The sequence below is a fragment of the Topomyia yanbarensis genome, chromosome 1 (genome assembly GCF_030247195.1).
Source record: "Topomyia yanbarensis strain Yona2022 chromosome 1, ASM3024719v1, whole genome shotgun sequence".
In the NCBI taxonomy this organism is placed as follows: Eukaryota; Metazoa; Arthropoda; class Insecta; order Diptera; family Culicidae; genus Topomyia; species Topomyia yanbarensis.
In genome coordinates, this window is record NC_080670.1 from 205,793,046 (window position 1) to 205,805,018 (window position 11,973).

The 11,973-nt window shown below is 39.5% G+C and overlaps 1 long non-coding RNA gene across 1 annotated transcript; it reads left to right on the top strand.

Moving 5' to 3' along the window:
• Positions 1-1,825: 1,825 nt before the first annotated feature.
• Positions 1,826-3,269, top strand: LOC131676484 (uncharacterized). The gene is made up of 3 exons (XR_009303195.1): positions 1,826-2,065; positions 2,779-2,876; positions 2,933-3,269. It is a non-coding gene; the product is annotated as an uncharacterized LOC131676484 (long non-coding RNA).
• Positions 3,270-11,973: the final 8,704 nt, after the last annotated feature.

Here is an 11,973-nt window from a genome sequence, read left to right on the forward strand (position 1 = left end):
GTTTCTTTGCTCATTCTTCAATTAGCTTATTTACCCAATTGCTTATTTGCTCACTTGTTCATTCGTTACTTTGCTAATTTGTTCTCGCGGATTTTTTTTGCTTATTTGCTTACAAAAAAAAAATCAAAAAGCAGGAATCAGGAAAACTTTTGATCAAAAGTTACCTATCAATAATGAGTAAGAAAAGAGTGAATTTATATCTTGAATTGCTCATTCATAAATTGGAGTGTTAAACCCTGGATAGAGTTTTATAGCACTCCTGATTTATATCCATTGATTGTTTTGAAGACGAGAACCCGGTTCTGGAAACGTTTATTTTGAGCAATTATTCAGCAATGGCTTTCCATCTCGCGCTATCGATCGAGCGAACGAGCGATTTTCTCTTCTCTTCTGTGGCGTCCACTGTAGACTTTCTGTTCTAGATTCCTAGCTAGATATTTAACAAGTTCTTCGCAAGATTCTGGTAACATCCATCTCACATTAGAATGTTGACCAGAAAAACGTAAAAACGTGGAAATGGAATCATGGAAATTCGAGATAGTTTCCACCGAATGCTAAAAAGGATTCTATTAGAATAGGGATCTTTGAGGGTATGCGTGTTACGGAATTTTCTGGTGCAGGTTATTACTGTGAGTTAATAGCTCAACCCTTTTTTTTATTTTTAGGACCGAAACCATTGAAAAAACATTTTTTTTTTAAATTGTTTCCTTTTAGGACAATTACATATCCAAATCCATGAGACTAGTACGACTTAATAGGTTGCCTCATCAGATCTACTATAGTTTGCATCTCAAATATGGGATTGCAAGCTGCTAGCGGATTGCAAAAGTATCAGACCATACTGTGTGGGGTGCTGTCCCGGTTAACAATAAGGCGAACGAACATGTTTGAAGATACGTCATTTAGTAGGACAACTGTCAGTTTGTTAGTTGAATTTAATTTGTTTTTTTTTAATTTAAAAATCAGAAAAGACTAATCGAGGTTTAAAAACAATATGAGTTTACTCGTAAGGACACCTGCTATCAACGCATATGAAAAACTGAGACAATTTTTCAAATTCCTGTCACTTTCAGAATCTTCAGTAAGAATCCTGAGAAGCGTCTCATCAGAATCCTAAGAGGATAGTAATGATAGTGATTCGCTTCAATATTAAACATTCTTGTTTGTCGATCTTTCCAAATTTCGAAACAAATCATAGTAATAACAGAAATAGGGCACACCGGTAAAACTTTGCCATACCATTCCCATATCTCCACACAATCAAAAAGTTGAAGAAAAAAAACACAACACTCTCATACGAAAACAAAGCCTTGCTAACGTTCAATTTTGTAACGTCCGAAACATTCCGGAACGATGACGCGATTACCCGACTCAAGAGTCGTGACTTAAGCCCCAACCAGTAAAATTGATAAACCGCAAAACTACTCACCTTCAACCACCCGAACAAACCCACAGCAAAACCCTTAGAAAAAAAAACGGGTTGTACTATACTGACTGACGAGAGGGATGTGAGTGTGCGATGGCGGTTATAAATTTGAATAATCCAAGCAAAATCGGACGGGTTTCCTACACGCAAACAGTGTCCAATCCATCCGCCGTTACGTTAATATGGATATGGTAATAAATCACAAGCGTACGTTAGACTTTGAAAGTCTGTGTGTCTGTGACCAAGCAACATTTGAATACATATTTATCGCCGTAGTCGTGACAACGGGACGATTGTCGCCTCTGGTGCAAAACGATATGTGACTCATGTTGTTTGTCTCCGTGTGAAAAGTATCCTTCACAGGCCTACTTCATTTCGCAGTTACTTCTTGATGCGAGGCATCGTCGATTTCCTGATGGGACTTATATCATTTAGAGGGTTGTCGCGAGTGATTCATTGACTGTACAAGTCTGCTGTCTGGCGACTGATTAGTTAGGGAATTGTTTATGTTGTCATCGGAAGATTTTTCCAAATACAAATATGTGTTTGGTAATTGGTTCGACGAAAAAATCTTTTGATGATTTGAGTTTGTTTACTTTGTTACTGATTTGTCATAGAAAATTTGTGAGCATATTGAAGGTACGCTGTCAAACTTTTACATTTACGTTTTATTAAATTACCTTGATCCCTATCCATTTGCTTGGTTAACGTCAAAAAATCCCCTGTGGCCTACACTATTGTCAAGTAAGACGAATACTGTCAAACCAGGATCTGTTAATATTTTCGTAGAAAAACAATTAAAAAGATGAAGTTTCAAGAGCTTGTACTACGCCCAGCAAATTCATCCGTAATTATGCTTTCCGCAACTTCTTGGCGAGAATGTGAACCTAGGATAAATCTGTTTCAAAGCCAGATCTTGTTTCCGGGACTAACCAAGAAATGTTATTAAAGTCCGAAGAGCTGAATGAATCAAGCAATTCGGGTCACCCGGTTTCACCAGGCGGTATCGGACTGAAGCAGCGGCGTGCGCCTACTGTGTTCAGTTGCTACAGCAACTTATCGCAAACTCGCGTTCAAAATTTTCGCGCGCCCGCCTAGATGTTTGCGCCGTTGCGTGTGATTTGTAATCGGTAGGCCCTTTATGGATGGATACATGCAGTGAGCGGTAGACGAAAACTTCCCGGGAGAAATCACTGCTATTTCTGCGGTATTTTTCTTACACTTTCTGGCAACACACCCCCGCACCGTTTGAAGTACATATACATACAGCGGCAGACTAGGTTTTCGCCAGCAGTGCTTAACATCGTGACAAAAGCGTTTTTTTTCTTCTCTCCACTCCACGGTCTCTACAGTAACAGGCAGCAGACCCACAGAGTAATTAGTCGAGGCGCTCGGCGTTGGATTACACATCGCGGCAACAGAAGAAAAACGGTGAGCCCACAGTATACGTGTACGTTATAGAGTGATGAGAATCCGAGCGGATCACTATTTCGATTTTTTTTTCAGTGAAAACTTCAATACTTTCTTTGAGCAGGCAGTGTTCGAATGGTTTAGCCGCATATCGGGAGTAAAAAAAATAGGTATATCGAGCATGACTAACAAGAACATGCCCCAACAGTTGTCGGTATCTATAGTCTGCTACCGGAGAAGAACTAATTCCCTGGAAATGTAATCGATAGCTTGAGAAGGCAGTAGCTAGGCAACTACGCTTCCAATTAAGTTATTTGCTCCGTTCTGGACTGTCTATAAATCAAAGATAACTGCGAAGGTGAGAAGCGTCTTACCATCTTCATATTTTTACTTTTACATCGCAGGAGCCGTGGTGTTGTATCGTCAGCATAATAAAGTCATAAAATGAAGAATAAATCTTTTTTTATTACACGTAGCTATCTAACAATATATTTTTCTAAATCATTCAATTTGAAATTAATTTTCAATTCAATACTTCTTACTTGACACTAACTGTCTAACTTGACAACAATTTCATCCACAGGGTTTTTCTTATTTCACCGTTAAACCAGCAAAAAGATAAGGGGGGTATGTATACTAGTAATGGACACTTTAGTAGATACGATGAGTTATTTTATGTATCATTTTACATCCTCAGCTTAAAACAAGGCAAAAAATCAGCAACTAGATCCCTAGTTTAGTACTAAATGCATATTTAAATCAGTTTCGCTATGAAACCTCTATTTAAAGGTTTATTTTTCTAAAACTAATACTTTCATCATTGCCTTGTAATGGTCCCTTCTTTCCTAATATGGCCCAGGTCCATTAAACGATTACTCGTCCTGGGGCTACTATAGGATTGCATTATATATTTATAAGAATATGTATAATTAATGGATTTATTAAAAATTGTGGAGCTATTGAACGAATTGTGACATATTTTATGGCTCCTCACCCTGCAACCTGTCTTAATTCAGAAGAGGGAATTATTGAAATAAGCGAAAAAATTATGATAAATTTCCCATCAATTCATTTTATTCAGGAAAGTTATATGTAATCATCGAAAATTCATATAAAATACGTTTGTGAACCGATTCTACTAACTCAATCCCTTTTTCAATCGTCTTAATCTTCCTCTGCTTTATTTATCAATTCATTACGTTTAATATTCGCCTTTCTTGCCTTTTCATCCAATCTGCGCACTCGTTCTTGTCTTATATTTTCTTTTTCCGCTTCCTTAATCTTATGTCATTCCAACCGTTTTCGTGAGGTTAATACTGGTGGACTTTTAACATTTTTAAACCGTTTGTTCTTCTTCTGTGGCGTGTTAGGTTCATTCATGTAGCTTCGAAGGCTATTATTGGAAGAAGTAGTAGTGTTGAGAAGTTCGGCATGCTCAGTTTTCACAACTTTGCCGTGAAAAGATTTCGCAGCGGAAACCTGTAGAAAATCTTTGTTCCGGCTGCATTTATTATCGGCGACGATACTTTCATTCAATACAGTAAAAGAATTGCCATTAGATTTACCATCAAAAGGTATAAGCTGTGTAGCAGCGTCGTGGCTATGCTCAGGTTTGTAAGTGTGTTGATCAGGTGCAAATAATTCATTGTTGACATCATTGTAAACATTAGAAGCCTCGACCAAACTGCCTTCAATCGCCTTATCGTCTCCACTCACAATTTTTGTTCCATCCAGCGAATCCTCAATGAAATTGTCGTGGTTAAGGTCAAAATCCGGTGTACTGATCGATTCTTGATAATCATCTTCAATTATTATTTCTTCGATGTCAACTATATCCTCAATCTGACGCTGGTCCAACGGGGCTAAAACGGTCCTTTATCGATTTGTTCGATTATGTTCAAAAGAAACATTTTCGAGATAGATACAGTGTCATTAGCTGTTTGCGGCTCCGTGGTTTCAGCGCTGTTTACTTCGACCGATGAAATAGGATCTCTTTTTCCTGCGATGCATTTCCTATAATCCACAGCGTTCTCGTTGAAGGGATAGAGTCTACAAACTTCAAATCCCTTAACCACAATCGCTGGCTTAAAAGAATATTTGATTGCCGTATCAAGAATCGTTCCAAATTCGTCAAAGCGAATATTTTTTCCGGAATTTTTCGCTTGCCATAAACGCACCTGTTTTGTCCAACTGGCTTTTAAAGACCGGAAAATAGCAACGTCTGCAGGTTGGATTATATGTGTGCAGTTTGCGTACAATGAAACCAAAATCATTCCTAATTTTTGACATTCAGCTGCAGCCTCAAAGCCTGTGTGGCTTCGGTGACCATCCACGAAATGAATGACTGGAAATGGCACGTTTTTGCAAACCAAGTAAGGATAAAAAATATTTTTGATATATGCAACAAATGCTTCTCTCGTCATCCATCCATTATCCGATCGCCCAACTCCCCAATCAGCTGGAAAACTTTTTGCAATGCTAACAGGAATCCGTTGGTAAGGTAGTATTACGCAAGGTGGAACAGCTACGCCGGCAGCGCCGTACGATTGCAGAACTGTAACGTTTTTTTTAGATCCCGTATCAATCAAATATGTGTTCTTTTCGTCTTTTGGAACGATCACGGCCTTAGTTTCTGGATCCAAAGAGAATCCTATTTCATCCCCGTTGAATATTCTTCGTGCATCATTCAATATATCACTGTGGCCTTCTTCTTCCAAGAGTTCATAGACGGAGCGATACCAATGACGAATATTTTCTTCTGTAACCGTTGCAGCCGCAGATGACACCTTTTCAGGTTTACGTATTGTCAATTCCGGATGTCGACGTAAAAAACCGCAATACCATCTGTACCCTGAAGTTTACAAAAGTATACTTTTTTATGTAATTAATAATATTTATGTTTCATACTACCTGCATTCATTTTACAGTTAGCCTTTCGTGGATGCTCAGATAAGAATCGTTTTACAGTTAGACACAACCGATCCTTAGTTATCGGGAAACCTTTCCTTGCCATGCTCTTAATCCAGGTCACTATTTCCGATTCTTCTTTCTCAGTAAGTACTGTTGTAGGACCTTTTCTTAGTTTCCCGGACCATTTCTCTCCAAGTCGGTACTTGATTGTAGAACGGGGAACTCCGTTTCGTCTGCAGGCTGTATTAATTGGCACCTGATTCTGGATCGCTGCGATGCATTTTCTTACATCTGCTTCTGTATAACATCCTTTAGATTTCAATAGTTTCGATTTCTTCATGACAAGGTCTATTATAAATAGATAGATGAACAAAAAGTTCAGTTCTGAACTTCCAGATGTCTAGGATTGTTTTGATCCTATAGAAACGAAACGCAAATCAGCTGTTAATCATCAAACAAACGAGGGGTGTCCAAATAGGAAAATTAGTGTTTTTAAAGTGACCAATAATAGACCCTCCAGAATATTAAAAGGGAGTTGAATTCCAGTATTTTTTCGCGTTCAATGGGTTATTTTGGCTAAGTAGCATGTCATACAATGTTTCAAAATATTAGTTTCAGGTATATTTCAAGTTATAAAACTACCGGTTTTATACAGACGCTTCTTAGTAAAGTACCAAGATGTACTTATAGTGTAAAATACTTTTCATTAAGTGTGAAAAAATCGACATTAGAGTGATACACATAAATCAATCTTCGATCGTCTGTTCGCGTTGGAAAATATATTGTGTTATTTCGTTCAGCCATGTACGGAAAATCGTTTTTTGTTACAAAACCATATTAAAAGTGCTTTGGGGTCCACAATATGCAAAGGGTCCATCAATAGACAACATACCCTAACTGAACTGAACGTAGCCTTGGTAATTTAGGTTTAGCTGAAAATCTTTAACTTCAGCTGCAACGGAAAACATAAAAACAGATCTATAGGGGCCCTTACACGCGCAATAAAAGTGTCATTACTAAGTAGTGTCATTACTAGAATTGTATGGGAATTCCGTCATTACTCACCTTACACGTTCATTAAAAGTGACATTACTGCTCAGTAATGACATTACTAGCGCCTCGTGTAAGGGGCCCTTATCTAGTCTGAATGTTGACAAGCTTTACATATCGGGTCATTTATCACTTCTGTACATCTCAGTCGCCATTGGTATCTGTCTGGCACTGTTGTTACGTGTGTACAGTCGTTCCTCCTGCTATTCATGTTGCTTAGTAACGTCAATGATCAGAGTTTAGTCGTGCAAGGGAGGTGAACTGGAAAACTACCGTACTTTGGATTCGAGTCGCTCAAATGTTTACAAAATCCTTATAAAATGACAGTTTCGAGAGAACCTACTAGGAACCAAAAATGAAATCAGCATTAGGTTTGTTCTAGTGTCAGGAGAAACTGGAAGCACTCCGGTGTAAGCCAGGGCGAAAAATATTCAGTGTTCTCTACTTTTCTCTGTCTAGAAGCAAACCGGAGTAAACAGGAGCTACGTTTTTATCCTTGTTTGCTGTGAAACAGCTGGGAGCAAGAAGCGTGTACCGAAACGAACCTATTATCACCCATCCCTCCCGGAAGCTGGCATCCATAGAAAACCGTAATTCATTGCAATTTAACCATCACGGCGGTTTCAAGTTCAGCGTCAACATCGATTTCTTCAAAAAATGATTATTTAAAAAATAACTAAAGCCAGCACGTACCTACTCTAGAGATGAGCTAGAAAAAAAAAAAACGCTTTGCCAAAATAGCACACGGTAAATTTATCGGTTATCATAGCATTTATTAAAATGAAGCTCTTTCACATAATTTGCTTTCACCGTGCGCTACTGCACTAGCTGGCTAGCCAGCCACCCAACCAGGGAAGTGCATTTATTATCTTTACTCCGCCGGTAGCTTTTACCTTCCAAAATCCCCATGCAGACAGTCAGTGCAAACCGCAATCGAAGACACGTGGGCCTGATTTGTTCCCGTTTAGTGGTCGGAAATTTTATCGTATTGAGCAAAAGCACACACAAACACATACAAAACAGAAGAAAAAAAAACAATGAGAAGAGTTTCTTCTCTCAGCATCAAAAAAAGAGAACGAGTCAGGCAACCAGTTCGATGCCTTTTATGGAAATTGAAAATGAAACTATTTCGGCTGTTGCGGTATAGGTTAAGTTACTAGGGGCTAGGTTGGGTACGGTTCACAGGAGAAAGAGAGAAATGAACGGTAGGGAAAATGGGTCTAAGCGAGTCATTAAATGAAGAAGAAAATTCTTTTATTATATACATTAGTAGAATTAACTTTCTAAATGTGACAATATAGATTTAAAACTTCAGTTTTAATTGATTTTTGATTTTGACAATAGTGTTTGCCCCGAAGCTAGTATCTTTCGACGGTTTACATAACGAAAGGATGCGGATCAAAGTGGCTAAATGGAAGGTGTTGCCCCTTAAATTAATTTCTTAAAACAGTTTTTATTCATCATTTTCCACACATTCAAAAATTAAACAAAGCTAAACTACATTGTTATCAGATCCAGAGTATGTTTTGGAGAACTAATTGAACGGATCAGACGACACACTTTGGGATCATCCGCGAACGACAATCCCGGAGTCTTCAGCATAGAATGCACATCATTGAAGTACAGCAGAAAGATCGACGGACCCAAATGGCTTCCTTGAGGCAGTCCTAACGTAAAAGTAAATGTGGGCTGCTGGCAAATTCTCCAATCACAACCCCTCTCTCCCTTTCTCTTGGTTTGTGAGGTAAAGTCGAAACCACTTAAAAACGCTACCGTTGAATCCAAATCTATTCATTTTTGCGATATTTTTGTATCACCTTATCGAAAGCGACCGACAAGTCGGTGTAAATGACATTGGTTTGAGCTGCTTGCGATACTGTAGTGTTTGGCTTTATAGAAATTGTAAAAGAAGGGACCCGGAGAAACGACGAAATTGTGCACCGGAGTGCGATAAATCGTTACAACAAATGGAGGATGATGTGCTACTGGTTTTACAACAGGACAAGGAACCATCATCACTGATGAAGCAGGATTATGATCGCAAAGATCCAGGTGGCGCTCTCATATGCATTTCAAGAAGATTTCAACGAGACACTAGGTAGATTAGGAATATCTTAGTATAATAATATCGTTAACAGCTGTAACCCGTCAGAGTAACAATTTAACACTGGGCGGGAATATTCCTATTACTGTGTATAAACTCCGTAGAGTGTATTTGTGTTTACGAAACATAATACCTACCACTGTTCTGTACCGTTCACGATAAGTTGTAAATTTTAGAACAACTCTAGAAAGAGAATTGCGGAGAGAAAAACAGCATTTTTGGCAACGTATGCCCCGGCTTTGTATGACAACACGTCCAATGTTATAAGGATAGGCAATGTTCGATTGGATTCGTTTTTTGACAGCTAAACGCGAATCCAATCGATCCAAAATGGAGTCTCCGCAGTTCTCTTTCTAGAGTTTTTCTAGTAAATTTCGTTCGTTATCGCGATGGTTAATGGTTTGATCAGACCATGGTGAAGAAAAGACGTCCTCGATGCGAAGTTACGGGACAGTTTCCCATCACATCTATAAATTCATGAAAAGCGTATGTGTGACGGAAGGTTACCCTTCAAAATTGCCGGCCCGTGGTTTGGGCGCTCGTGAGACTTGTGGTGCCGGATCGCTGCCAAGGGAAGCTAACTTCGTTTCATTGGTTAATCGTTAAGGATCAGGCACACCTACCCCTCTCACTGTAGAAGATAAATCGAACGAGCTTTACTGTTCTCTACAACAAACAGTTAAGGAGAGGGAAGCAGCCAGGATAACGACTCTACGAAATTCTGGTAGAAGCGACTAGGCCGCCCTGTCCGTAAGGGTCTATAAGAAGTCGAATAGTTTATAGACGGAGATCCAATCACTGACACATCGTATTTGCCCGCTGAAGGCCCCTTTTCCAGCTCAAACATAGTACTGGAACGGCTGCTGATCGCGGGTTGAGGAGACCAAGGGCTTCCTTACGGATGCTGGTACGTGATGCGTACCTGTGTTCGGAAAGAGACGGTTGGGCGCAAACAAAGCAACTGGGCTGGAAACTACTTGTAAATTTCGGAATGCCAACTCACCGGCTCCAAATACTGGACCGGTATGGCTGAAGGGAGTTCGATTGAGATGTCCAGATCGGATGGTTCGGTGAAGGTGACGGTAACTCAGCGTCATCGCGGCACGGAAGAAGACAGATTATGCAACGGGATGGGCACCTCAAACGCACCAGGGTACAAAAAATGCGAGAGGACGGAGTACTTGTTTGCGTTTGGATTTTGAAAGGTCTCATAGCCGACCCCAAACACAGGACCAGGACAGCTACTGTAGCTACAAAAGATTCTGCAAAAATTGAAGATTACAGACATCGACATCTCCCTAATACTCGTGTAATGTTCATCCTTGACGATTATGGAATCGAGAAACAACTCTTCTGATTGTATGGCTGTGAAAATCCTGTTTGTTCGGATAATTTTAGTGAACGTATATATCACGCCGAAGCTGAAGAAGATGCTGCTCACCCTAATAGCAATTTGATATTACAGTCAACACTACCTATACCGTGCCTAAACGGATTAATTTCGGATGCCACAGTCCTGCTGATTTTCGAGAAGAGAATAATATTAAATTATAGTTATGCAATTTTCGTTTCGACTTCGTCTCATCAGAACCCGACACTAACTTAGTAACAGGAGTAAGCTAACGCCGGATTGACGCTAGCTCCAAAAAATGAGCACACAATTGCTGTTTCCGTGGTTGGAGTTAGCATCGATCCAGCGCTAGTTTAGTTCTGCCACTAAGTTAGTATCGAATTCGGAGAGATGAAGTAACTAATTTAGTTATAGGTTTTGTGTTTTTTACGCTCAAATGTTTTTTCACTCAATGCTCTCCTTAATGGAGGAAAATTGGTTTTCATCCAAAAAGGTTTCTCCTAAGGGTGAAATATAGCAAAATAATATTATTATTATCAAAATATACGTGAAATACGCACTAATATTGACAATTTCATTCCCACCGCATGAGGTGCTCACTATGACGTAATTGCACTAACGAAAACATGGCTTGACGAAAAGATTCACTCCACAGAACTCTTCAGAAATCACTATACACTATACGGTGGTGGAGTTCTTATCGCAGTGGCGGCAGAATTAAATTGTTGTGTTGATTCCTGTTATACTTCCCTAGAACAAGTTTGGGCGAGGTTTAAAATACCCTATAGAATGACAGGTGTAGAGGATCTTCCTCCTGATCGTATCCTGATATTGAATCGGTTGTCGCTATATTTTCGCACATATGGTAGGTCCAAACGATTATGCCATTCTATTTGGAGATAACAAGCAGTCAAACTTAAGTTGGAATATTATATCTATTAAAACCACTGTGCACCGTGGAGCTGGTCTATTGTTCAACTACACTGAATTAGAAACAATAGCATATCCTTGATGCGCAGTTGAATTCCTGCAGGGCAGTTCCAAATCATATGGTCTAAAGTTCCTCAATCGGATGCACAAAGATCACACGAATAATACACAGCACACTGAATAATTCAGTGTGCAATATCCCGTCAGTGCACTGACTAGAATACTGCAATTGGGCTAGGCAAAATGCAACAAATTCTTTGACATTGGACGCAAGTTTGCAAGCTACGCCAATAGTTGGTATGTTCGGATGCAGTCCAAGTGCGAATCTTGTGCTTTATCCAACTAATCGACAGTCACCGAACTGGTTCTGGACCAACGAAGTCAATCGCAGTGCCGACTCTAGCCAACTTGTCCGCCCATTCATTTCTAGTGATATCAGAATGACCAGGTACCAGGTAGATAGCATTTGAAATGCTAAGCTCTTCGATTTAAGCTCGGCATGCGATTACTACTTTGGATGCCGAATTAGCCGAACTAAGTGCTTTTAGGACAGCCTGATAGCCAGTACAAAAATGTTGAATTGTTGATTATTCGCCACATAGAACCGCGAAGATTCCTGATTAGAATACGGTACAGTATCTACCAAGCGAATGGAATTGGTTTTATTTCATTTCACGACAGTAGATACCAGCACCTCCAGCTCGGCCCTCCAACAAAGAACCACCAGTGTAACAAACGCAATATTCAAGATGTCAATCTGACGAATTCTCACATAGATGGTTTTAAAAGCAC